Source organism: Eubalaena glacialis, chromosome 7 (assembly GCF_028564815.1).
Source record: "Eubalaena glacialis isolate mEubGla1 chromosome 7, mEubGla1.1.hap2.+ XY, whole genome shotgun sequence".
Classification (NCBI taxonomy): domain Eukaryota; kingdom Metazoa; phylum Chordata; class Mammalia; order Artiodactyla; family Balaenidae; genus Eubalaena; species Eubalaena glacialis.
This window is the reverse complement of record NC_083722.1, coordinates 99,202,148-99,227,279: the sequence shown is the minus strand read 5'-3', so window position 1 is coordinate 99,227,279 and position 25,132 is coordinate 99,202,148. Positions and strand designations below refer to the sequence as shown.

Below are 25,132 nucleotides of genomic sequence, written 5' to 3'. Positions count from 1 at the left end.
AGGACACTGTAAAGCCCAGAATAACTGCTGTCACTCAACTAATATGTACAGAACAACTCATTATCATTTGCCCCATAGCTCAGTTTTAGAGCCATTTTAGCATAGAGAATACAGTCCTTAGCAATTTCCCATTTAATCAAAAAGATACCTAATATGACAAGAAATCCCCAATCCGGATTACAACATCAGCCAAAGAGAAAAACAGCCATTTCCCCTGCAAAACTGATTTCAAAACTATCATCATCCATCATCATCATCATCAATCACCATCAATCACAAGAGGCAGCTGCTTTGGCAGCATTATTTTAAGTCCGTATTTAACGAGATGACAGCTTAATCTTCTCAGGGGAGCAGAGTAATCCCTCCTTACAACCCCAACCGAGTACAGAGAAGCAGATTTGCTCCAATGTAGAAACTGGCTTTCACCTGATTTCATAAACATGCAACGGCATTTGATGATTTAATAGGTACTTAGATTTTTCTTTTGAACATTCAACATTCTATCAGGGCTGGTGAGGCCTGTGTAACTCAAGGATTACTGCAGTCACTACATCGGCAAGAACTTATCAACAGAATCGACTGTGCACGATGGCCAGGGAGAAAGCTAGCCACGCAAATGTACCTCCCAGAGCCAAGAAGAGACACTTGCCTAAATACATAGCAGAACACAATGTGCATGTGCTTCACACATGACAGACATTTCTTTCCCCGTTCTATGCTTGTATTTAACTGACCTCCTCCTCTCACTGTTCACATCCATGCCCCAAAGCTTTTCATAGCTCTGTGTATATATTTGTACTACTTACTCAGCCTGCAAGGACCATCACCAACATCTCTATATGTTCACATCCCAGCCATAGTCACTGAGGAAATTTCATCACCAAGCCCTTCCATAAAACTATTCCTGGAATCCCAGAGAGAAGTAATTTTGGCCTTCTCTGAATTTCCCATCAGGCTTCATTCTATACCTCTTCTAGGAACTCATCTTGTATTCTACCTGATAGTAGAGTCATTTGCTTGTATCTATCATCTTGTTTTTCCTATTAATGAAAAAAATTATTTATGGGCAATTATAATAGCAGTGTATCTTTTTACTTACTATAATAGTCTTTCCCTATTACAGTGTTACAGAGGTAGGTGGTAAATTAACAAATCCTATATATCCCAATTATGTTGCACCTTCAAACAAATATCCTCAGTTAAAAACGTGCCTTCCATCATTTCCATCATAGCTAAGTGCCAGAATCAAAGTAAGTATCTATGAAAGCTACTTAAAGCAAATGTCAAAAACAGCCGTTCCATTATGCAAAAGAAATTTTTTAAATATAATGGCAAAAAAGTCTCCCTATTAAAAGTTTCCTTTCAGAATAAGAGGCATTAGGAATTTTTTTTTTTTCATTATGATTCCCACAACAGCTAGCACACTGCCTTGATGACAATTTGTTGAATGAATAAGTAAATGATTGCATGATTATGTGCACATTACTGTAGCTCAGACACAGAATGTCAAAATTTCAGGGAGGGGAGATGGCTGAAGGAGGAGCATGCCCAAGATAAGCAGGGAGTACAGTTTGAATTATAGGAAAAATGGAAAGGAAATAGATCAATACTGTTGTTAAACAGCATCTTAATAGAGAATATGAGGTTAAGAATCGTATCTGTACCTGGGGAAAATAACTAGGATTACTGACAATCATCAGCATCCAGGAAGGTGTTCATCTAGAGGATGGGACAGTGTAAGAACGTGACAGTGTGGGCGAAAGAAAGCACCCGCGCACACACATGCGTATTGCCTATGTGCCCGCCCGTTGCTGCGAAGTCAGAGGAAGGGGTGGGAGCAGAAGGCTAATTCTCAGAAGGCACCTCTACTTACTACTGAGACGCGTGCCCTGAGTCATAAAAAATATGAAAACTTCAGCAGAGCTAGACAGCTCGTGATTGATGACAGGATACCTAGTTAAAGGGAGCTGAAAGGTATATCGTTTTTCATGACATAGGACCAATGAGACTCAATTAATAAAATGAAATATTAAGTTAAACTTAGAATTTTTCACCACACAGTCATTTCTCTGAAGAAAAAAATATGTGCACTCATTTTTATTGTTTCCGAGTACAACGGTAGGAGTTTTAAAAACATGTACAGGGTAAATTACTAAAACTCAGTGCTCATAGCGATTTTCTTTTGCCTACTTCAATGTCTGTACTTCTGACGAACAGTTACAAGAGTTTCAATGCACTGTGAGCTTTTAAGAAATTAATTATAGCAGGAGAATCACGTGCAGATACAGTGTGCACACTGTCATTGCCTTTTTCTGAAAATATGAGAACTATCATGTGGGGACCTATCGATTGTGATACTTCTCAACCTGCCTATCTCATGCATCTTCACGTGCCAGAAAGTACCTGGCACAAAGTGGCTACTCAGAAAGTATCTGTTAAGCTGTGTTGACTATTTCATCAATATATCTATTTTTCTCTAGCATTCAGATTCTAAAATGGCAGCTTAAAACCACAAATCAATTGGGGATTCACTCAGCCTCATTTCCTCCCTATCAAGCTATTATTAGTTTGTCGTCTGTTAGATCAGCAACTCCCAAAATATGTTCTATGAAATACTGGTTATGAGTAGGGGAGTGGGTCCTATCCTCAAAATATGTGAACATATGTCTTTGAAACAGGAATATATTTTGAGCTTTAGAACACTCTTAGTTTATTTAATATACATACATACATTGTGTATATTATGGTAGATGGATTAAAATATATATAATACATCTCAATTTGACTTGAGAATACTTTTCAATTAAAATACTGTACTGGGTTGACAAGACCTTTTCATACATTGAACATGAAATATCATGAATCATAAGGCTTTCAGCTTTGTCTCAAATATCTTCCTGCAGGCAACCAGCATATCTTAGTCTTTTTGATTGCACAGTCTTTTTGAACATAGATCATAAGGAACGTCTGTAACATGATTACTTTATAAAATAAGAATTTGAACGATGTACTTTCCACATGTCAATTCTAAAAGTTTGAAGAATAACACATCTACAAATATCGGAATATTTATTTTGACCTTATTTTTGAGACAGGCATTACCTTTTACTTGTCCATACTGGACTACACTCTGTGTCTCATTCATTCCATTTTGTTCATTTATTCACCAAACATTAAACCCTCAATACACCCCATGCATGGGCCTGGAAATTGGTCATATAAAGATGAATATAAAAGGTTTCTGTTCTAACAGAGCCCTTGTTTCATTTGAGAGAGAAAAATAAAATAACAGTAACTCAAAGCAGAGTCTGCCGACATGAGCAAGAGATGCACACACTTACAAAGTAAGGCCAACTCTGCCTTGGATCGTCAGAGAAAGCTTCCAAGAGGTAGGCCTTCAAAGAACGAGTTCACCAAGTATAAGAGGACAGCCTTTTGAGAAGTATAACACACCCAAAGAGAGAAACCCCATTTGCTGAGGCGTGGAAATAAAGAAACACAGAAACTTAGAAGACTGAAGTGATGAGGCAAAACTAGACCATGACCTGCTTGCCAACTAGTTAATTTAGCTGAGAACTTTTGTAAGAGCAAGTGTTACAGATAAGAGGGCTCAAATTTTCCATCTTTTGTCTCCAAATTACAACCATACTTGGGAATGTCCATGTGAGTAGACTTGGACTGAATTTCTTCACATGCCTAGTGTTTCCAGGAGAAGTTCATCAATTCCTCTGAAGCTGGTCTCTCGTGAAATTACAATGACCTGTACAAGGCAGTGATTCTGAGATGTACTGTATAATTAGTCTCTCACAATGCTTACTAAAGAAGAAAGGGTAACATGTCCAAATCCCTCTTTACCCATACCTAGTATCGATAATAGAGTACAAGAAGATTCAATCTACTATTCAAAGTACAATTTTTTTTTTTACCTCTGCCAATTTAAATGATGCACAGCTATGTATTTTGAATTTGTCATCTGCCTAGAACTTGGTGAAGAATTGTCATTAATAAGAATCCTCCTCTAGGGCTTCCCTGGTGGCACAGTGGTTAAGAATCCGCCTGCCAATGCAGGGGACATGGGTTCGAACCCTGGTCCGGGAAGATCCCACATGCCGCGGAGCAACTAAGCCCGTGCGCCACAACTACTGAGGCCGTGATCTAGGGCCCACAAGCCACAACTACTGAGCCTGCGTGCTGCAGCTACTGAAGCCCACGCACCTAGAGCCCGTGCTCAGCAACAAGAGAAGCCACGGCAATGAGAAGCCCGCACATTGCAACGAAGAGTAGCCCCCGCTCACTGCAATTAGAGAAAGCCCGTGCCTAGCAACGAAGACCCAATGCACCCAAAAATAAATAAATAAATAAATTTATTTTTTTAAAAAATCCTCCTCTAAGCTCACTTTTTCATGACCCCTTTCCAATTCACCCTTCATACCTTCAATCTTTCCACCAATCTAAAATATTAGGCATATGCTTTCAGGATTTCTTTTTATGATCTTTCCCTCATGTTTGGCCTGGGTTCTGCCTCCCTTTCCAGAACAACAAGGTCTTAAAAGCAAAAAGAGGAAATTTAATTCCAAAGAGAACGAAGACTATATGTTGCTTATCTCTTTTTCCTCGGAACCTAGCATAACGCTTAATATATGCTCAACAGTTGATGACTATTAGATGAATGCACGCATAGATGGATGAATGAACAAGTGAACAGTGAACGAGAGGAAGAAAGACAGGGGAAGGGATAAAAGGACAAGTAGAAAGAAAGGAAAGGAAAGACAGAAAAGAGGAATGGGAAGTGGAATAGAAAGAAAACTTCAGTTGTATCAATAATTTTATCTCTATGAGTCAGGACTCTGAATTGAATAACAAAGACCCAGCTCAAACTAGCTTAAGTAAAAGGGTAAATTATTGGTTTCTGTAGCTCCTAAATACCCAAGGATATAGTTCAAGGGACTGGACAAAGTAGCAGGAAACAGGACCTGAGAAGACAGAAGTGGGGACTCAACTCTTTCCAGACTCTTTCCCAGTCTCCTTGTTCACCCTCTTATCTGGGTACCTTGGTTTAGCTTTATCTGATGGACATTAGCCTCCTTCCTGTATATAGAGCTCCCCATCCTCATCCTCATTCTCCTCATCCTCTGATGGTCCTTTTTAGAGTTTAGGCTTACACTTATTCTAATCCCTTTGTCCAGAGGAATAGGGAACTGTGAAATGGTGAAACGTGGCACACTGGCCCATGAATTTTTATCAGAATTGCTATTATATCTGTTATAAAAGATACAGCTATAAGTATACAGCTGTAAATTACGCCATTGCATTTTGGATTACAGATGTTACTTTATTTTTGAAATTATGCATAGAGATAATAGACATTAAATATTAGACTAACATTTAATAAAAGAATAGTATGGTTTTGTAATCAGCTTTGAAAAAAATATCACAGAGTTCATAACAACCTTGGCTGTATCTGAATAGTATATAATTTCTGCCCTACTAATCTCATGGTGTGACATGAGGATCCAATAAGATGAAGTATGTGAATGCATACAGTAACTCTATGAAACTGCAGTGGCCATCAGAGTTGGCAATTTTGCTGTTTTTAAAATTAAGTAAGTATTAAGAAACAGAATGGTCAAAGAAAGCATCTATCGCCCTGTGATTTCTACCAAAGATGTGCCTCTGATCTTTGATAAAATAAATATTACTTATTTAACTCCCTTTTAAATAACTGTGTTCTCCCCAGAACCAATATACATTTTTCATGGTCTCTTGCCCGATACCTAAGACCATGCATGCAGATGCATTCTTTTTTTTTTTTTCCTGATATTTCTCAACACTTAGGAACTCTGTTTGCATTAAATAAATGGTGGTGTGAGATGATTTATCCAACGAAGCAGAAAACAAGAGGATAAGTGAGATCATTTTAAAAGTAAGAAGCAAAAATTATTGGCCCACCCACTCCACACACCCAACGTGGGAAAAATCAAGCCTGAACCTCTACTACCTTGTCTGGTGTACAGTTTTAATTTTACAGAACAATTCAATCGAAAGCATGATTTGTGCCAAAGCAGGGAACACAGGGAAGAGAGGTACACAATCAAATTGGAGAATGGACACAGAATCTGTTAGTCACAAGGCAGCAAGATAGAGATGAGCTACAGATGGAAGGACAAGTTGACAGCAATGACCTTGAACAGCAAGTTCTGACTAGAGGGCAACTGGATGGCCTCCTGGAAGAGGCAGGAAGGAGTTCAACTAGACACAGAAAGATAAGTAGAACTTTTGACAGGTAAGGACTGGAAGAAAGGGGTATCCCTGACAAAGGAAACTGAATTAAAGAAGGCAGAGAGGTAGGATCAAACACTGGGTGAAATAGCAAGTGACAAGCAGCAAGAGTAGCAGGAACATGAAGTGATGGTTAGAAAAACTGAAAAGTAACCGTGGAAGATTCTCAGGGTCAGCATTATAGCTATCTATCCAACAGTATACTCAGCAATAAGATGTAGGTACTAAAAATGGAATGAATTCACTAGAATACTTATGATATTTACCACTTTCCTAATTAGTATTATACTGGCCTCTTAAAATAAGTATATCTAGCTGCTCTATTTGTATGTTCATATAATTCCAATAAGTAACATAAAATATCCATTATTTTAATTGTTTATTTTTAAATATTTCCCTTAAAATTTGCTTCTACTGATTTGCATTCCTTTGAAGGGAAATAGCACATTTATGTTACCTTTGTCAAGGCCATGCTGAAAACCACCATTTGGCATAAAAAGATATTTTTACTAATGGCATATAATCAAGCATGCACTTCATTAGCCATGAAAACTTACTGCAAATATTCAACAGCTATGTAGCAATTGCAAAGAAAACAATGAACTTGATTTCAAACTGTAATGCCTATGATTTGTCTCATAAGACACAGGAAAAGAATTCCTGAAAAAAGAAAGATATGCAATGAAGGTTTTATTCCTATTTGATTTACAAATATTTAAAATATAGTTTTTAATACCTGGCACTCACGATGATAACTAAGTTTTCTTAAATGAAGTTAGTGTTTTAGTAAGCTTTGCTGCTTGTAATTACCATTTTCACAGATGAGCTATATTTTTTCTCAACAATGAATAACTGATATGTAGGCTGATCCATATAAAATTGACACCATCTTACCATTTTTCACCTACAAAGAGGGTAATTTTTTAGATTTAAACTAAAAGATTAAAATTGTAGTATCGTGGAATGTTAAAGTTAGAAAAATGGTCTGAGAGATCTGGTGGATCCTTTGGCCTGGTTCATAAAAATCCCCTCTGGTATAAAACAGCAATCACTTGATATCCGCTGTTGGAATGCTTGAGGTAAGCTTAAAATAATATATGAATGGGAGCAAAAAGAAGCAGTCAATGAGAACAAGCCCAACACTCACATGGATCTTTCTACTTATTCACTGACTTCATTTAATTTTTTTTTTTTAATAAAGGGAAGGAAAAAGGAAAAAACAAATGTCAAGCAAATATCTAACCTCACAATAGAAAAGGTGCCTGAACATTATTTAAAATTTTTTAAATGACCAGATAAAGGATATGAGGGCTTACTCTTCAGACTAAATATATACTGCATTTATTTTTCTAATTTCAAACAAAAGTAACTAAAATTAGCAATCCCTAGTTAACACTCTTTCATCTAAGTATCTTGGAAGAATCAAGTGAATTATTCAAATCTAGAAAAGGAAATCACTAAGAAAATAGATATTTTAATGCTCTTCAGCCTGCAACCTATACAGGAAGAGAGAAATCAGATAAAAGATAACCCTGAGCTAACAAGGTTTTAAGGGATTCTTTCAAAATGAGAGATTTTTCAAAATGAATCAATCCTATGTCTCCATGTCAGGTAGGACAAAAGGGCACAGAGGGAGGAAAGCCTGCCTTCCTAGATCCACCCAAATCCCCGAATTCAGTAAGTAAACAAAAATACTGCTGACTAGACAATCAATGAACCTTTCTACATGATTATCCCAATAAATGAATTTACCTTACCCTGTCACCTCTTAATTCATAGCAGTTTTACCAATATGAAACTATTCACCTCTAAACTTCAGCTTTTTGAAGTAAGAAACGAAAGTATTTCAGGAAAAGAAGGAACCTAACAAATCATGATTTGGCACACTAACCATACAAATGAGGAAAGTGAACTTTAGGGAAAATGAATTGTTCAAGATCCCACAGCTTGGGAGAGCAAGAACAGTCTCAAAACACTTGACTCAAGAACCCCTGGCTCACTACTTCCTGTGATGGCCCAAAATAGTAGGACACCAGCCTCTTTGTTGTAATTTGGTCATTTTTGCTATGGGATTGGCTAATATGTGTGTCTGTGCATGTATCTCTGTGTAGTTTAGAAAGGCATTAATACAGTTAAGACTCAATTTTATACTGATTAATTAATCACTCCTAAATGGTCAGTAATCCTTTTTAAGTCTAAAGATCTTCCCCATAAATTAAACTCTGTAATGCCACAGGATTATCTGCAATTGGGTAACCAAATACAAATCATGTAATTATCATGGAACTACCAAAGTACAAATTGCTAAAACAAACTGATAATTCTCCAGTATATGATGTATGCACTAAACCAAAAGGAACGAAGACAGAGAACTTTGTACAAAATATAAACGTGTTAGGTTGAAAAATCAAAAAAGATGATTTTTGAGATAGTTGCTGTTAAGAACAGAACCATTTGATCACTAACATGACAACATATAAAATAACGTTTACAGGGGTAAGTTGTGTTCCAAAATGCACATTTTGGTAATATTAGAATTTAACACAGCAAAAATATAAATTTCATAAAATGCCAAGATTTACAGCTGAATAAATATGTGAAGGAAGACAAACAAATGCATTGCCTATTATATTTAGTCATTCAGATAATAAACTTCAGCTAGTTAACTTTCCTACTTTAAAAAGTATAGTTTTTAAATGCACTGATAAATGAGATTAATAATAAAATGTTATTTGTAAATGAATTTTGGGGGCCACATAGTACATTTAAAATCACCTATCTTATGGTTTAATATAAAATCCATTGCTATTGCTTTCTGTATATTTACATAAGTTATAGATTAATCCCATAAGTCATAAGGAAAAGTAGTCCCAGTGAGTATCAACATCAAAATTTTTCTACAATTCCTCAAAGATAAAATATATTTATATATTATATTACACATATATTTTTATTTAAATAAAATGGTACTTACCCCCAAACATGTTATTCATCTCAAGTTCAATTGCATATCACCTACAAATAAATAAATGGATTTTAGAATAAAGCATAAACCTAGACTTTTTCTTTTTAATAATCAGCTGCATTCCAGTGGCATCAATGGTGTTAGAAAAAAGTCTCAATGGCAAGTTATGCGAGAAAAAGTTTTTCTCAGTCAATTACAGAGAACCTGGTTTTACCAAGATATTCCTTAAACTGTGTAGTAAGATACCCTGATGAGCAAGAAAACTGTCACGGTGAATCCATAAAAAAGGCCAGTAGGATGATCTATATCTAAATATCTGAAACGAGAAAGATACTGATAAGGCAATATGTTTAAATGAGCTAAATTAAGTATTTGATTTTCGTATTAAAATCAAAACTCTGTATCATTTGAAATTAAAGGATAAATTACATAAGATCGTAAAGAGCAACAATTAATATTCATTCCGTATAAACTACATGAAAACAATTCCCTTATACTTTCTTTAAAATCACTGCCAAATTTTTAGAATACATTTTTTAAAACTTGAAACCTAATTTATAAAAGTAGGACAGACGGTACAATTATAAAAATTTTAAATAGTATAAAGGCTGTCCAAGATTTACAAATCCTCACTTTTTTTACCCTCAAAAATTATACACTAAACGTTTCTAAATTTAAACTCCAGGTGATACCGATGATAGTTTGGACTTAACACAAAAACATATTTATGTTTCTTTGAGTTCTATATTGTCTTCATACTTTCTTTTCTGAGCTCTAGATCCATGCAGCCAATTGACTACCTGACATCTCTATTTGGATACTCTAAAGGGATGTCAAACTCAATGTGCCTGTATACAAACACATGACTTCCTATACCAATCCTCTCTCCCCACTAAAGGGCCCACTTCTAGAGTTGATAGCGAATGGCACCACCATAATTTATCAAGCCAGAGAGTCAGGAGACACACATACCTTCCCTTGTCTCTTATCGCATCAATACTCAATCTACCACTAAGTCAAGATCATTTCACTTCACCCACCTCTCCCTATCTCTACCACTAGTTCCCTCAACCTACCATTACCTCTCACCTATAGTAGCAATGAGCACATTCTCACTGCATTGTCTCCTGACACCACCTATGCCTTTGCTATCCATTAGCCAGTATTATCACCTCTCCCAACCCAAACCCTCTTAAGATGCTTCAGTGTCGTCCAAGTAGTCATAAAAATAAGACCACAGTCTTTAATTGGCCTACAAATCCTTGCATCATCTAACCTTTGTGAAATATTCCCAATAGCTCACCTTTCACCACCCTCCACCTTGCTCTCTGCACCCCAGATACACTAAAGTGTTTTCAGTTGTAGAAATGAGCCATGTTCTTTCCTATCTCAGGGCTTTTATACATACTGTTTCTTCTGTCATGTTCTTTCCTTTAACCCATTTCCACCTATTCACTCTGTGGACTCCCACTTAAATTTCACTAAGAGAAACCTCCTCTAACACCCTAAGTCAGGTTCTCATAATATTCTATACTCTCACAGGACAGCATTTGCTTCTTCAAAGCTTTTATCACAAACTGTCTTTGTAATTGTGTCATTTATGACTACAGCCCTCACTGAACTTTAAACTAAATGATTATGGCATCTATGTTGCAGATCCCTGGTTCCTAGCATAAAGCTTCATATTCAATATATTAGTAAGTGAAATTAATATGAATGCCTGAAAATGATAGTTTGGGGTTTATCATTTTCACGTTCCATTCATACCAAAGTGTGTTGCTATAAAAGGAACACAAGCATGCTGCATTCCTGAGGAAAATATTTAAGATTATTAGATTATTCCAGAGCCCCAAAACAAAAGGCATGGGGTACAATAATGACCTTTATAAAATGCTAATTGTTTTGCTTTTTTAACAAACCAACATTAGTTACTCTCCAGATGTAATTTGAAGAATGGAATATAGTTGGTGTGGAAAAATTTATACAGAATAAAAACTATTTATTTATTTATTTATTTTTAACATCTTTATTGGCGTATAATTGCTTTACAATGGTGTGACAGTTTCTGCTTTATAACAAAGTGAATCAGTTATTGGTGTGTTAGTTTCTGCTTTATAACAAAGAGAATCAACTATACATATACATGTATCACTATATTTCCTCCCTCTTGCATCTCTCTCACACTCCCTATCCCACCCCTCTAGGTGGACACAAAGCACCTAGCTAATCTCCCTGTGCTTTATGGCTGCTTACCACTAGCTATCTATTTCGTATTTGGTAGTGTATCTATGTCCATACCACTTTCTCACTTCATCAAGCTTACCATTCCCCCTCCTTGTGTCCTCAAGTCCATTCTCTACGTCTGCGTCCTTATTCCTGTCCTGCCCCTAGGTTCTTCAAAACCTTTTTTTTTTTTTCTTTTAGATTCCATACATGTGTTACCATACGGTACTAGTTTTTCTCTTTCTGACTTACTTCACTCTGTGTGACAGTCTCTAGGTCCATCCACCTCACTACAAATAACTCAATTTTGTTTCTTTTTATGGCTGAGTAATATTCCATTGCATATACGTGCCACATCTTCTTTATCCCTTTATAAGTCGATGGACATTTAGGGTGCTTCCATGTCCTGGCTATTGTAAACAGACCTGCAATGAACATTGTGGTACATGACTCTTTTTGAATTATGGTTTTCTCAGGGAATATACCCAGTAGTGGGATTGCTGGGTTGTATGGTAGTTCTATTTTTAGTTCTTTAAGGAACCTCCATACTGTTCTCCATAGTGGCTGTATCAATTTACATTCCCACCAACAGTGCAAGAGGGTCCCCTTTTCTCCACACCCTCTCCAGCATTTATTGTTTGTAGATTTTTTGATGATGGCCATTCTGACTGGTGTGAGGTGAAACCTCATTGTAGTTCTGATTTGCATTTCTCTAAGGATTACTGATGTTGAGCATCGTTTCATGTGTTTGTTGGCAATCTGTATATCTTCTTTGGAAAAATGTCTAGTTAGGTCTTCTGCCCATTTTTGGATTGGGTTGTTTGTTTTTTTGATATTGTGCTGCATGAGCTGCTTGTATATTTTGGAGATTAATCCTTTGTCAGCTGTTTCATTTGCAAATATTTTCTCCCATTCTAAGGGTTGTCTTTTCGTCTTGTTTTTGGTTTCCATTGCTGTGCAAAAGCTTTTAAGTTTCATTAAGTCCCATCTGTTTATTTTTGTTTTAATTTCCATTTCTCTAGGAGGTGGGTCAAAAAGGATCTTGCTGTGATTTAAGACATAGAGTGTTCTGCCTTTGTTTTCCTCTAAGAGTTTTGTAGTGTCTGGCCTTACATTTGGGTCTCTAATCCATTTTGAGCTTATTTTTGTGTATGGTGTTAGGGAGTGTTCTAACTTCATTCTTTCACACGTAACTGTGCAGTTTTCCCAGCACCACTTATTGAAGAGGCTGTCTTTTCTCCATTGTATATTCTTGCCTCCTTTATCAAAGATAAGGTGACCATATGTGTGTGGGTTTATCTCTGGGCTTTCTATTCTGTTCCATTGATGTATATTTCTGTTTTTGTGCCAGTACCATACTGTCTTGATTACTGCAGCTTTGTAGTATACTCTGAACTCCGGGGGCCTGATTCCTCCTTTTTGCATCTATGTTCATCAGTGATATTGGCCTGTAGTTTTCTTTTTTTGAGACATCTTTGTCTGGTTTTGGTATCAGGGTGATGGTGGCTTCGTAGAATGAGTTTGGGAGTGTTCCTCCCTTTGCTGTATTTTGGAAGAGTGTGAGAAGGATAGGTGTTAGCTCTTCTCTAAATGTTTGATAGTATTTGCCTGTGAAGCCATCTGGTCCTGGGATTTTGTTAGTTGGAAGATTTTTAATCACAGTTTCAATTTCAGTGCTTGTGATTGGTCCCTTTATATTTTCTATTTCTTCCTGGTTGAGTCTGAGAAGGTTGTGCTTTTCTAAGAATTTGTCCGTTTCTTCCAGGTTGTTCATTTTATTGGCATATAGTTGCTTATAGTAATCTCTCATGATCCTTTGTATTTCCACAGTGTCAGGTGTTAGTTCTCCTTTTTCATTTCTAATTCTATTGATTTGAGTCTTCTCCCTTTTTTTCTTGATGAGTCTGGCTAATGGTTTATCAATTTTGTTTACTTTCTCAAAGAACCAGCTTTTAGTTTTATTGATCTTTGCTATTGTTTCCTTCAGTTCTTTTTCATTTATTTCTGATCTGATCTGTACGATTTCTTTCCCTCTGCTAACTTTGGGGGTTTTTTGGTTCTTCTTTCTCTAATTGCTTTAGGTGTAACGTTAGGTTGTTTAGTTGAGATGTTTCTTGTTTCTTGAGGTAGGATTGTATTTCTATAAATTTCCCGCTTAGAACTGCTTTTGCTGCATTCCATAGGTTTTGGGTCATCGTGTTTTCACTGTCATTTGTTTCTAGGTATTTTCCGATTTCCTGTTTGATTTCTTCAGTGATCTCTTGGTTATTTAGTAGTGTACTGTTTAGCCTCTGTGAGTTTGTATTTTTTACAGATTTTTTTCCTGTAACTGATATCTAGTCTCATAGCATTGTGGTCAAAAAAGATACTTGATACGATTTCAATTTTCTTAAATTTACCAAGGCTTCATTTGTCACCCAAGATATGATCTATCCTGGAGAATGTTCCATGAGCACTTGAGAAGAAAGTGTATTCTGTTGTTTTTGGATGGAATGTCCTATAAATATCAATTAAGTCCATCTTGTTTAATGTATCATTTAAAGCTTGTGTTTCCTTATTTCATTTTGGATGATCTGTCCATTGGTGAAAGTGGGGTGTTAACGTCCCCTACTATGCTTGTGTTACTGTCGATTTCCCCTTTTATGGCTGTTAGCATTTGCCTTATGTATTGAGGTGCTCCTATGTTGGGTGCATAAATATTTACAATTGTTATATCTTCTTCTTGGATTGATCCCTTGATCATTATGTAGTGTCCTTCTTTGTCTCTTGTAATAGTCTTTATTTTAAAGTCCATTTTGTCTGATATGAGAATTGCTACTCCAGCTGTCTTTTGATTTCCATTTGCATGGAATATCTTTTTCCATTCCCTCACTTTCAGTCTGTATGTGTCCCTAGGTCTGAAGTGGGTCTCTTGTGGACAGCATATATATGGGTCTTCTTTTTGTATCCATTCAGCCAGTCTATGTCTTTTGGTTGGAGCATGTAATCCATTTACATTTAGGGTAGTTATCGATATGTATGTTCCTATTACCATATTCTTAATTGTTTTGGGTTTGTTATTGTAGGTCTTTTCCTTCTCTTGTGTTTCCTGCCTAGAGAAATTCCTTTAGCATTTGTTGTAAAGCTGGATTGGTGGTGCTGAATTCTCTTAGCTTTTGCTTGTTTGTAAAGGTTTTAATTTCCCTGTTGAATCTGAATGAGATCCTTGCTGGGTAATCTTGGTTGTAGGTTTTTCCCTTTCATGACTTTAAATATGTCTTGCCACTCCCTTCTGGCTTGCAGAGTTTCTGCTGAAAGATCAGCTGTTAACCTTATGGGGATTCCCTTTTATGTTATTTGTTGTTTTTCCCTTGCTGCTTTTAATAATTTTTCTTTGTATTTAATTTTTGATAGTTTGATTAACATGTGTCTTGGCGAGTTTCTCCCTGGATTTATCCTTTATGGGACTCTCTGCGCTTCCTAGACTTGATTATTTCCGTTCCCATATTAGGGAAGTTTTCAACTATAACCTCTTCAAATATTTTCTCAGTCCCTTTCTTTTTCTCTTCTTCTGGGACCCCTATAATTCGAATGTTGGTGCATTTAGTCTTGTCCCAGAGGTCTCTGAGATTGTCCTCAATTCTTTTCATTCTTTTCTCTTTATTCTGCTCTGTGGTAGTTATTTCCACTATTTTATCTTCCAGGTCACTTATCTGTTCTTCTGCCTCAGTTATTCTGCTATTGATTCCTTCTAGAGAAGTTTTAATTTCATTTATTGTGTTGTTCATCATTGTTTGTTTGCTCTTTAGTTCTTCTAGGTCCTAGTTAAACATTTCTTGTATTTTCTCCATTTCCAAGATTTTGGATTATCTTTACTCTCATTACTCTGAATTCTTTTTCAAGTAGACTGCCTATTTCCTCTTCATTTGTTTGGTCTGGTGGGGTTTTACCTTGCTCCTTCATCTGCTGTGTATTTGTCTGTCTTCTCGTTTTGTTTAACTTAGTGTGTTTGGGGCCTCCTTTTCGCAGGCTGCAGGTTCGTAGTTCCCATTGTTTTTGGTGTCTGCCCCCAGTGGGTAAGGTTGGTTCAGTGGGTTGTGTAGGCTTCCTGGTGGAGGGGACTGGTGCCTGTGTTCTGGTGGGTGGGGCTGGATCTTGTCTTTCTGGTGGGCAGGACCGCACCCAGTGGTGTGTTTTGGGGTTTCTGTGACATTACTATGATTTTAGACAGCCTCTTTGCTAACGGGTGGGGCTGTGTTCCTGTCTTGCTAGTTGTTTGGCATTGGGTGGCCAGCACTGTAGCTTGCTGGTCGTTGAGTGGAGCTGGGTCTTAGCGTTGAGATGAAGATCTCTGGGAGAGCTTTCACCATTTCATATTATGTGGAGCTGAGAGGTCTCTGGTGGACCAATGTCCTGAACTCGGCTCTCCCACCTCAGAGGCTCAGGCCTGACACCCGGCCAGAGTACCAAGACCCTGTCAGCCACACAGCTCAGAAGAAAAGGGAGAAAAAAAAAAAAGAAAGAAGTAAAGAAAAAAAATAAAACAAAATAAAGTTATTAAAATAAAAAATTTAAAGTTAAAAAAATTTAAAATAAAAGAAGAGAGCAACCAAACCTAAAAGCAAAGCCACCAATGATAACAAGCACTAAAAACTGTACCAAAAAAAAAAAAAAAAGCAGACAGAACCGTAGGACAAATGGTAAAAGCAAACCTATACAGACAAAATCACACAAAGAGCATACACACACACTCACAAAAAGAGCAAAAGGAAAAATATATATATATATATAAAAATGGAGAGAGCAACCAAATCAATAAAGAAATCTTCCAATGATAATAAGCTCTAAATACTAAATTACGATAAACATAAAACCAGAAACAAATTAGATACAGAAAGCAAACCGCAAGTTGCTCCCAAAGTCCACCGCCTCAATTTTGGGATGATTCATTATCTACTCAGGTATTCCACAGATGCAGGTACATCCAGTTGATTGTAGAGATTTAATCCACTGCTCCTGAGGCTGCTGGGAGAAATTTCCCTTTCTCTTCTTTGTTCACACAGCGCCTGTGGTTCAGCTTTGGATTTGGCCCTGCCTCTGTGTATAGGTCGCCTGAGGGCGTCTGTTCTTTGCCCAGATAGGACGGGGTTAAAGGAACAGCTGATTAGGGGGCTCTGGCTTACTCAGGCTGGCGGGAGGGAAGGGTATGGAATGCAGGGCGAGCCTGAGGCAGCAGAGTTTAGCATGACGTTGCACCAGCCTGAGGCGCGCTGTGTGTTCTCCCGGGGAAGTTGTCCCTGGATCACGGGACCCAGGCAGTGGCAGGCTGCACAGGCTCCCGGGAGGGGAGGTGTGGATAGCGACCTGTGCTTGCACAGAGGCTTCTTGGTGGCTGCAGCAGCAGCCTTAGCGTCTCATCCCCGTCTCTGGGGTCCGCGCTGATAGCCACAGCTCACACCCGTCTCTGGAACTCGTTTCGGTGGTGCTCTGAATCCCCTCTCCTTGCGCACCCTGAAACAATGGTCTCTTGCCTCTTCGGCAGCTCCAGACTTTTCCCCGGACTCCCTCCCGGCTAGCTGTGGCGCACTTGACCTCTTTAGGCTGTGTTCACGCAGCCAACCCCAGTCCTCTCCCTGAGATCCGACCTCCGAAGCCCGAGCCTCAGCTCCCAGCGCCCGCCCGCCCCGGGCAGGTGAGCAGACAAGCCTCTCTGCTGGTAAGTGCTGGTCGGCGCCGATCCTCTGTGCGGAAATCTCTCCGCTTTGCCCTCCGCACCCCTGTGGCTGCGCTCGCCTCCGTGGCTCCGAAGCTTCCCCGCCCCCCCCCCACCATCTCCACCAGTGAAGGGCTTCCTAGTGTGTGGAAACTTTTCCTCCTTCACATCTCCCTCCCAGAGGTGCAGGTCCTGTCCCTCTTGTCTCTGTTTTTCCTTTTCTCTTTTGCCCTACCCAGGTACTTGGGGAGCTTCTTGCCTTTTGGGAAATCTGAGGTCTTCTGCCAGCATTCAGCAGGTGTTCTGTAGGAGTTGTTCCACATGTAAATGTATTTCTGATGTATTTGTGGGGAGGTAGGTGATCTCCATGTCTTACTTCTCCGCCATCCTGAACGTCCCTCTCCAGCCTCACAAGTTAACGTTTTATAGACCTTTCCCATTTGCTACATGCTTCCAGATACATGATATCCTTTGAACATGAAGTCAGACATTTACTGAGTACCTACTGGCAGTATCTCCAGCTGACAGAGACGAAAGTACAGTAAGAGAGGATCAGTGTGTGGCCCGTGTGGTTGTGTTGCTAATAAGCAGCAAAATGAGACTTCTTATCTCCAACTCCTGTGTACTTCCTGCTCAATTACAAAGCCTTGGCAATGATCCAGATGATGTAAACCTTACAATTTCTCCCACTGAGACCATCATGTAACTTCATGACGATGATATTGCTGCCGCACAGCATTTTCACAATACTGTGGGTGATTCATACTACCTTCTAGCTATGGAAGCATTCACTCAACATCCCTTAAACTCAACTCCACCAACCTCAACTTCCCAAGCCCTTCTCCACTGAATTAAGATGGGTCTTTTCTGCATCTCCTATCACAACATTTTCTGCACTAAATTTTAAACTGGTTTACTAACACATCTACTTTAACTAAACTGTATGTGCCTTGAAACAGGACGGTGCTCAATGTTTACATTCCAGCACCAGGTGCAATGCCTTCACCACAGTGGCCACCTAAAATCTGGATACTGAGTGGTTGTGTGCAACAGTTAATAAATGAATTGCCCAAGAACATGCATGATACTAGACGCTCCTATGACTTCTCAATCGTCAAAATTTAAAATCAAATGAGAGCATTTTGTTGAAATCTAGTTCTCTAGTCGGCATAGTAACCATTAATACATCATATGCTTACCATATAGAGACAAGTTAAAGGACTATGAAATTTGCACTGGGAAGATTATTTTTAAGTGGATATACAAAGGCTCAAAAATACAGAAAAACAATGACAGGAATTAATTTTTTAAAGTTAGAAAAATAAAACGATACAGGATAATTTTAATTTCTTCAAAATTTTGACAGACTTATTTTAAATATTTACTGTAGCATGTTCAAACACAGGCTGACATATACCCTTCCTAGATAGCTATTTGGGGTTCTTTGTTTGTGACTGCATCAAAGTTAGCTTTCATATTAATAAACTGCTTAATCTAAATAGCTTTCATGTTATCCTGTTATGCACACCTGTTCACACCTGGATAAATGTACAAATTGATAATGTTAACATCATTAAATCTCATGCAATTCACAGTAATCATTCAATTCAAGCTCTAGTCAAAAGGCAAAGAGAACAGGGAAAAATAAATCATTTTTGTTTCTGAAACACCCAGACTTATGGGTCTTCGTGGCCACTTTGTTCTTTTGTTAGTTCTGAGTGAGCTCTAAGACAGAAGCCCTTACCAATGCCACAGATAAGCCAAGATAAGTAACTCAATTTTTCCAAATACCTATGGCCTTTTTCCAAGCAAAAGTAAACTCAGAGCAATACTGTTCAAAGCAAGTGAACAGGTTTTGTCAAAGCTTCAAGCAACAAGAAAGACAAGTATCTGGTCTCCACTTAGCATAAACTTGAATCTTTTGCGACCGAGGTAGTACTGAAGATGCAATAACATGCTTTTCTGGCAGAGAGATGGGTGCTACTAAGTGAGCAAGAGAATAGAAGAGGAAAAAAGACAAAGGCAACATGCTGTTTGTGAAGTCCACACTGATAAAATGATTGAACTTCATTTGGAGTAACTGATGAAGATTAAAATACAATTCCTTTATGACAAAGGCAGTCAACAATGCATCTGCCTCATGCTAAAGAAAGTAATTTTACTTCTTCCTAACTCTAGGTGCTATACCCAGTCTTGTCAGCTCCATAAAAGGGCATTTAATAAATGGTCCTATCAGATATATCAGCATGAATCCCTGTCAACGACTTCTTGGTCCAGTGTCCAGAATAAAGTCACTTCTATAAGTAGTTCTGTGTATAAATGTGGTAAGCAGAGAAACTCAACAACCTGATGAAGTTTGTTAATCTCTGCTAGCTGCAATAATGACCTTTTAATAAATATCTATTCCCGATTCTCTTCCCAAAAAGTAGGTTGTCATTTCAGAATCTAAAAGCTACCTGGCCAATTATCATCTGAAAATAAAGAAAACGTGTTAGATGCCTAAATGAGCAAGAAATCATATGGAATAACAGGAATGAAGAGGAAATACTGCCAACACTAATTACATCAGGTATATTTTCCAGGTAAGTGTCCTTGTTTGCTTTTCTTCTTTTGTTGCACATTCACTTCTTGTTCAAACAGGGCATGGATAATTTTGAGAAAGGAGAACTCACTAGGCTCAAACCAAGGCGTTTGGATGGACGTTTCCAATAATTTCTTGGAAAAGTCATTTCTCTAATGAGCTTCTTCATCTACAAAATTACAGGGGTGAACCAGATGACCTTGAAGTCTCTGCAAGAGATAATAACTGTGATACCTAGGATGATTCTATCATACTGCTGCTTTGTTAAAAGGTTTATTAGAGAGAACACCAGTGAAATAAGCACCCAGAAAAATGATCTGAAGATTCTCAATGGATTTCATTTCCCACACCGTCCACGCCTGTCCTCAATCACTGCAGATAATCCTTAAGTTAAGCAGTATTATTCAAAATCAAGTACTACATACTGAATTGTATCTGCCTCGTTCAGAAAGGCTATGTATATGATAGTGCATATAGCCATGAGGGAGAATGCAGAATATATCACAGGACTGAAGGAAAAAAAAAAGGAGGCAAAAGCTTTTTAATCGACCACTTAAAAGGTTATGTAGAGGCCAGGCCACAAGGTGAAGGTACGAAGTATGCTTCTAGTACAGAAAGTTGTCTACTAACAATGAAATACTCAGTATTCTTACGATTTTTTTGAGTGAGGAGTCTACAGCAGATTTCAGTCCTGGATCAGTTAAGAATCTGGTATGTAAAAATAAAAGCCCATCAATTCTTAGCATCCCTTTGGGGTTTCTGTGGGTATATGTTTAATAATCGTCATATCTCAAAACAGTTCAATGTGACCCCCATTTAGTTTAAAAATATAATGACAGTGGCCAGAGTTATCAGCTATGCTTCGATGATTTGAATGCTCCTAACTGTTGCAATTAGGTGAAATTAACCAATTTCTTAGTGAGAAAACAGATTTGTATCTAAAGGGCTCAAACCACCTCAGAAAGGCGATAGGGCATTTCATAAAAGTAGAATCTATCTGCCAAGGTCAAAAAGCTCCTGTATCTCTTCCTCAATTCAATTTTTCTCATGAATTTCCACCCCCAAGGTTGTCTCACTTAAGACTTGTTGATTCCGTGGCAAGGCTGTTTTGAGATACAGAGTGTGATAAGAGCTATGGAAAGGGTATGATCTCAATTATAATAGAAAACACCAACGGAAACAAAACTTTTTCACACTTCATGTTTTCCCTCTATCAAATTGGCAAAGATCAAAAGTTTTACACTGTGTTGATAAGTGTGTGGTATAACAGACATTCACATACATTTTTAGTGGGTGGATCCATTGGTACAAATTCTGGGGAGAATTATTTACCAGTATCTATAAAAAGCAAAAAGCCTTTTTTGGTTTTTTTTTTTGACTCAGAAATGCCTCCTCTAGAAATATAAAGTCTAGGAATATACGGTCATTGGAGCACTTCTTCCTGGTTGTAATAGCTACCTGATAGGGTTATTGTTAAGATTAATGAAATAATTCATATGAAGTGTACAGAACAAAATTTGCATTTTACTGGTATTCATGGTAAGCACTGATAAAACTTAGTTGTTCATGTAATTATTATTAGATGATGCTGTTCATGTAATTATTATTAGATGATAATACAAGTCATTTTTTGACATACTATAAAATTTCAGACAAGTAGAGGACAGCCTCATATTAAGATTAAAAAAAGCAAATGTGTGTACTACACATATCTATATCTAGAACATGGTATTTAAATGCTCTCTGGTAAGCCTGTCAACTGGGGAAATTTCTTTACAGAAAAGTATAATTTGCATATAATCATGTGTTAATTTCACAGGACTGTTTTATACTGAATTAATAAATGTCTAAAAGATTAGGGAAAAACACAAAAACCTTGTAATCTGGATCAAAATTATCATAATTTTATCAGGATATAATTGTTTGAATGATTTGAAAAGTAGCTTAAATATTTTCTGGGTTTTTCTCTTCTTTCTGTAGCTAAATGACGTTCTAACCATTATCAACCATTCATTTTAGCTGAATGACAAAGAGAGAAAAAAATGTGAAGTAAAAGCATATTCATTTGACATTAACCCAAAATAACCAATTTGCTTCTCATGAGCCTTGGATGCTGCTGAGGTGCATCTGTTAAATTACAGCAGCAATTTTTCCTCAGGATTCTTCTAATTTTGTTCCAATCACTGGAGTCATGCTTATCTATTTCCTTGCACAGATATACTGCCTCCTCAGAGAACTCTTGAGAATAGAAACTCTTCATCCGATGAGTGAATGTCAAACAGTGAGATGACTAGCCAGTTAGGTTAAAAATATGAAAAGACATTTAAATCTAAACATAAAGGAGATCATGTGAATAACAAAATATGGGGGATGTAGAAGAATAAATAAGGAAAACTTCTTCCCTTCCTTTCTTCTCAGAGCTTTTCCATACCCAAGCAGGAAAGCTGGGTCATACTATCCTACTGTTTAGAGCTGTGCTATCCAATATGGTACCACTAGCCAGATGTGGCTACTGAGTGCTTGTAAAGTAGCTAATAAGAAATGAAAAGATAGTGTAAAAAAAATGAGTGTAAAGTATCTTATTCCTAATTGTTTTAATACTGGTACAGGTTGATATAATATTTTGAACACAATATATTTAATAAATTTCTGCCTGTTTCATTGTACATTTTACTGTGACTTCTAGAAAAATTGAAATTATATTTTTGGCTCACAGTATATTTCCATTGCACAGTACAGAACTAAAGCATTAGTATCTATGACATATGTATATGCCACATGTTCCTTTGTGTGCACTTGTATTTTGATGGTTCCAGTAACTAAGTCGGTCTCTAAAAGGGAAGAACCCATGTATCTGTACAATCTTATCTAGGTATGGGAAAACTGCTTGGGTTTTATTTGAGTCCAGCTCTTCCCCCTCAAAACAAGGCCCTACCCAACATGGTGTTGCAGTCAGAAGACTTGAGTTTCCACCTGGGTTACCTGGGCAAATCACTCAAATCCCCTGAGTCCCTTGTCGTAGGTATAAAATACCTTTCTTTCTAGCCATGAGCACTGCTGTGCAAATCATTCGAGGTATGTATATAAGAGACCTCTTCAAGTCATACTCATTATGGTCCTTGAAGGGGTATTAACATTTAGTTTTAGCTCAACAAATGACATACTTAACAACTGATCCTTTGCAGTCCATCTAAGTCGCAACAGAAATACCACATCTTTGCTTCCAGTCACACTGCTGTGTATGACAGAGGCAGCTGATCCCTAAGTCATAAGTTAGACTCCTCCATAAGGATTCTTTTTCAAAGCAAGTGAATCGAGTGTGGATCTCTGAAAAAGCTTAATAACTATGATCACAGTACTAGAATTAAGAGGAAAGAAACCATGATGATGTATTGCTGATAACAACTGACTCTTTCACACACCCATGCATTCACTCATCAAACATTTGGAGAATGCCCTACAACCGCAGCATGACAAAGATCAAGCTTTGGAGTCAGAGATACCTGAGTGTTAATTTCAGCCACCTTGAGTGTTTTATATGGCCCTGTAAACCCTGTATTATTGGAATAAATTATTAAGAGCGGAAGGTGTTTAGACAGTTAATTAAGTATTATTTGTAAAAAAAAAAAAAAAAAAAAATTAGCTCAATTCCTGGCACATAGTGTTCAGTAAAGGTTAGCTAAAATAATAATATTTACTATTATTTAGTTACTGTTCTTGATACTGAAGATACTGAAAGACAAAGGCTCAGCCCTCAAGGCATTATATAGATTATCATCTATCAGCTGTATCTAAGGAAGTCTATAAGAATGGGTATTTTTAAGAATCCAGGTAACTATATGAATTTCAGCTGTTATTCTGATATTTAGCACTGTGTAATGACAACCTGAATTCTCAGAAGATCCATTCAATAAGCCTAAGAGATTTTGCCAACTAAAATGCGGTTTACCTTACCGTGTTTCATGTAATAAGTCTTTCAACACTGAATTTCAGGAAACTCTTGAGAAAACCTCTTCTACCAGGCTTAAAGTTAGCCTAAGTACCCTATTAAATAGACCTCTTAAGCCATTTTTTAATAACACAGAAAACTGATCATCATCACATTCTAATGCAACAATCATTTATTGTGACCCTCTAGTTCAGCAAGGAAGATGAGAAATCAATGATGGAAAACATCAATAACTTCTTGCCTCCTTCCATAAACCTAGCTAAGTAAGCTCTTACCATGAACAGCCATCGTCTTTGCCAATTTATTTTTTTCTGCAATAAATGAGTGAGCAGCAAGGATTTCCACAGAAAGGCCTTAGGGGCCAATTCCCCAAGACCACTGTATTAAAATTCTCAAAATAAAAGTTGCACCAACTTGTAATCATTTTTATATATAGCAGGATCCACACTGACACAGAAAAGTGATTCTACCATCTACTATGAAAACGGAATACCAACCTCCCTTTTGTAGATAGCTACAAGTTGATACGGCATGTCCAAAGTTCCCTACACTGGAATGACTGCTTTTAAATCAATCAACCAAATTGTATTTAATAACTTAATTAAATTAGAACATGTAGCCCATTTTCAAAAGACTTAAAATATTTTTTAAATAGATCTAAATTGTAGGCATCTATATATATTACAAGTTGTTATAGTTCAAGAAGGCCCTTAAAACACAATTCTAACCAAGTCAATGACTTAAAAATCAGAGCCTCAGTGTCTTGATCTGTAAAATGGAGATATTTGTATTGAAATTACTGTCCTATTAGAAATCACGGTCTTATTATTACTACTGATGTTTTATTTTCTTTATTGGCTAGGGCAGGGGTCTGCAAACTTTTTTGTAAAGAGTTAGATGATAAATATTTTCAGCCTTGCAGGTCATAAAATCTGTATCAGAACTACTCAACTCTGCTGTTGTAACATGAAATCAGTATGGACAATATATACACACACGAGTGTGGCTGTGTGCCGACAAAACTTTATTTATGGACACTGACATTTGAATGTCATAGTTTTCACATATCATGAATTACTATTCTTTTGATTTTTTCCCAACCATCTAAAAATATTTTTAAAAAGCATGCTTAGTATGTGGAAGACACACAAAGAAGTGGAGAACTAGACTGGGCCAATGGGCCATAAATTGCCAACCCCTCGGCCCGAAGACTCTGATCCAACCTTATGTAAATTGATTATATATTTAATTGGCCAAAGAGTTTTTGGGAAAAAAATCACTTGTAACAAATTGAAAATTTCTCTACATACAAAACCATGTTATTTTCATTTACTTCAAATTCTGTTGAACATTTTTGGGAAGAAAATACTCTGTTTTCACTATTTAATCACCTTCCACTTTATAGATCTTTAAGTAGTATTTTCTCTCTAACGTAAAAAGTTC

General features: G+C 37.2%; 1 long non-coding RNA gene across 1 annotated transcript in view; it reads right to left on the bottom strand.

Moving 5' to 3' along the window:
• The window catches only part of LOC133094809 (uncharacterized), a 466,764-nt gene that overhangs the window by 308,216 nt on the left and 133,416 nt on the right, over window positions 1–25,132 (bottom strand). The window contains exon 2 of the long non-coding RNA XR_009701506.1: window positions 9,254–9,294. This is a non-coding gene — a long non-coding RNA (uncharacterized LOC133094809). The remainder of the gene's footprint in view (window positions 1–9,253; window positions 9,295–25,132) is intronic.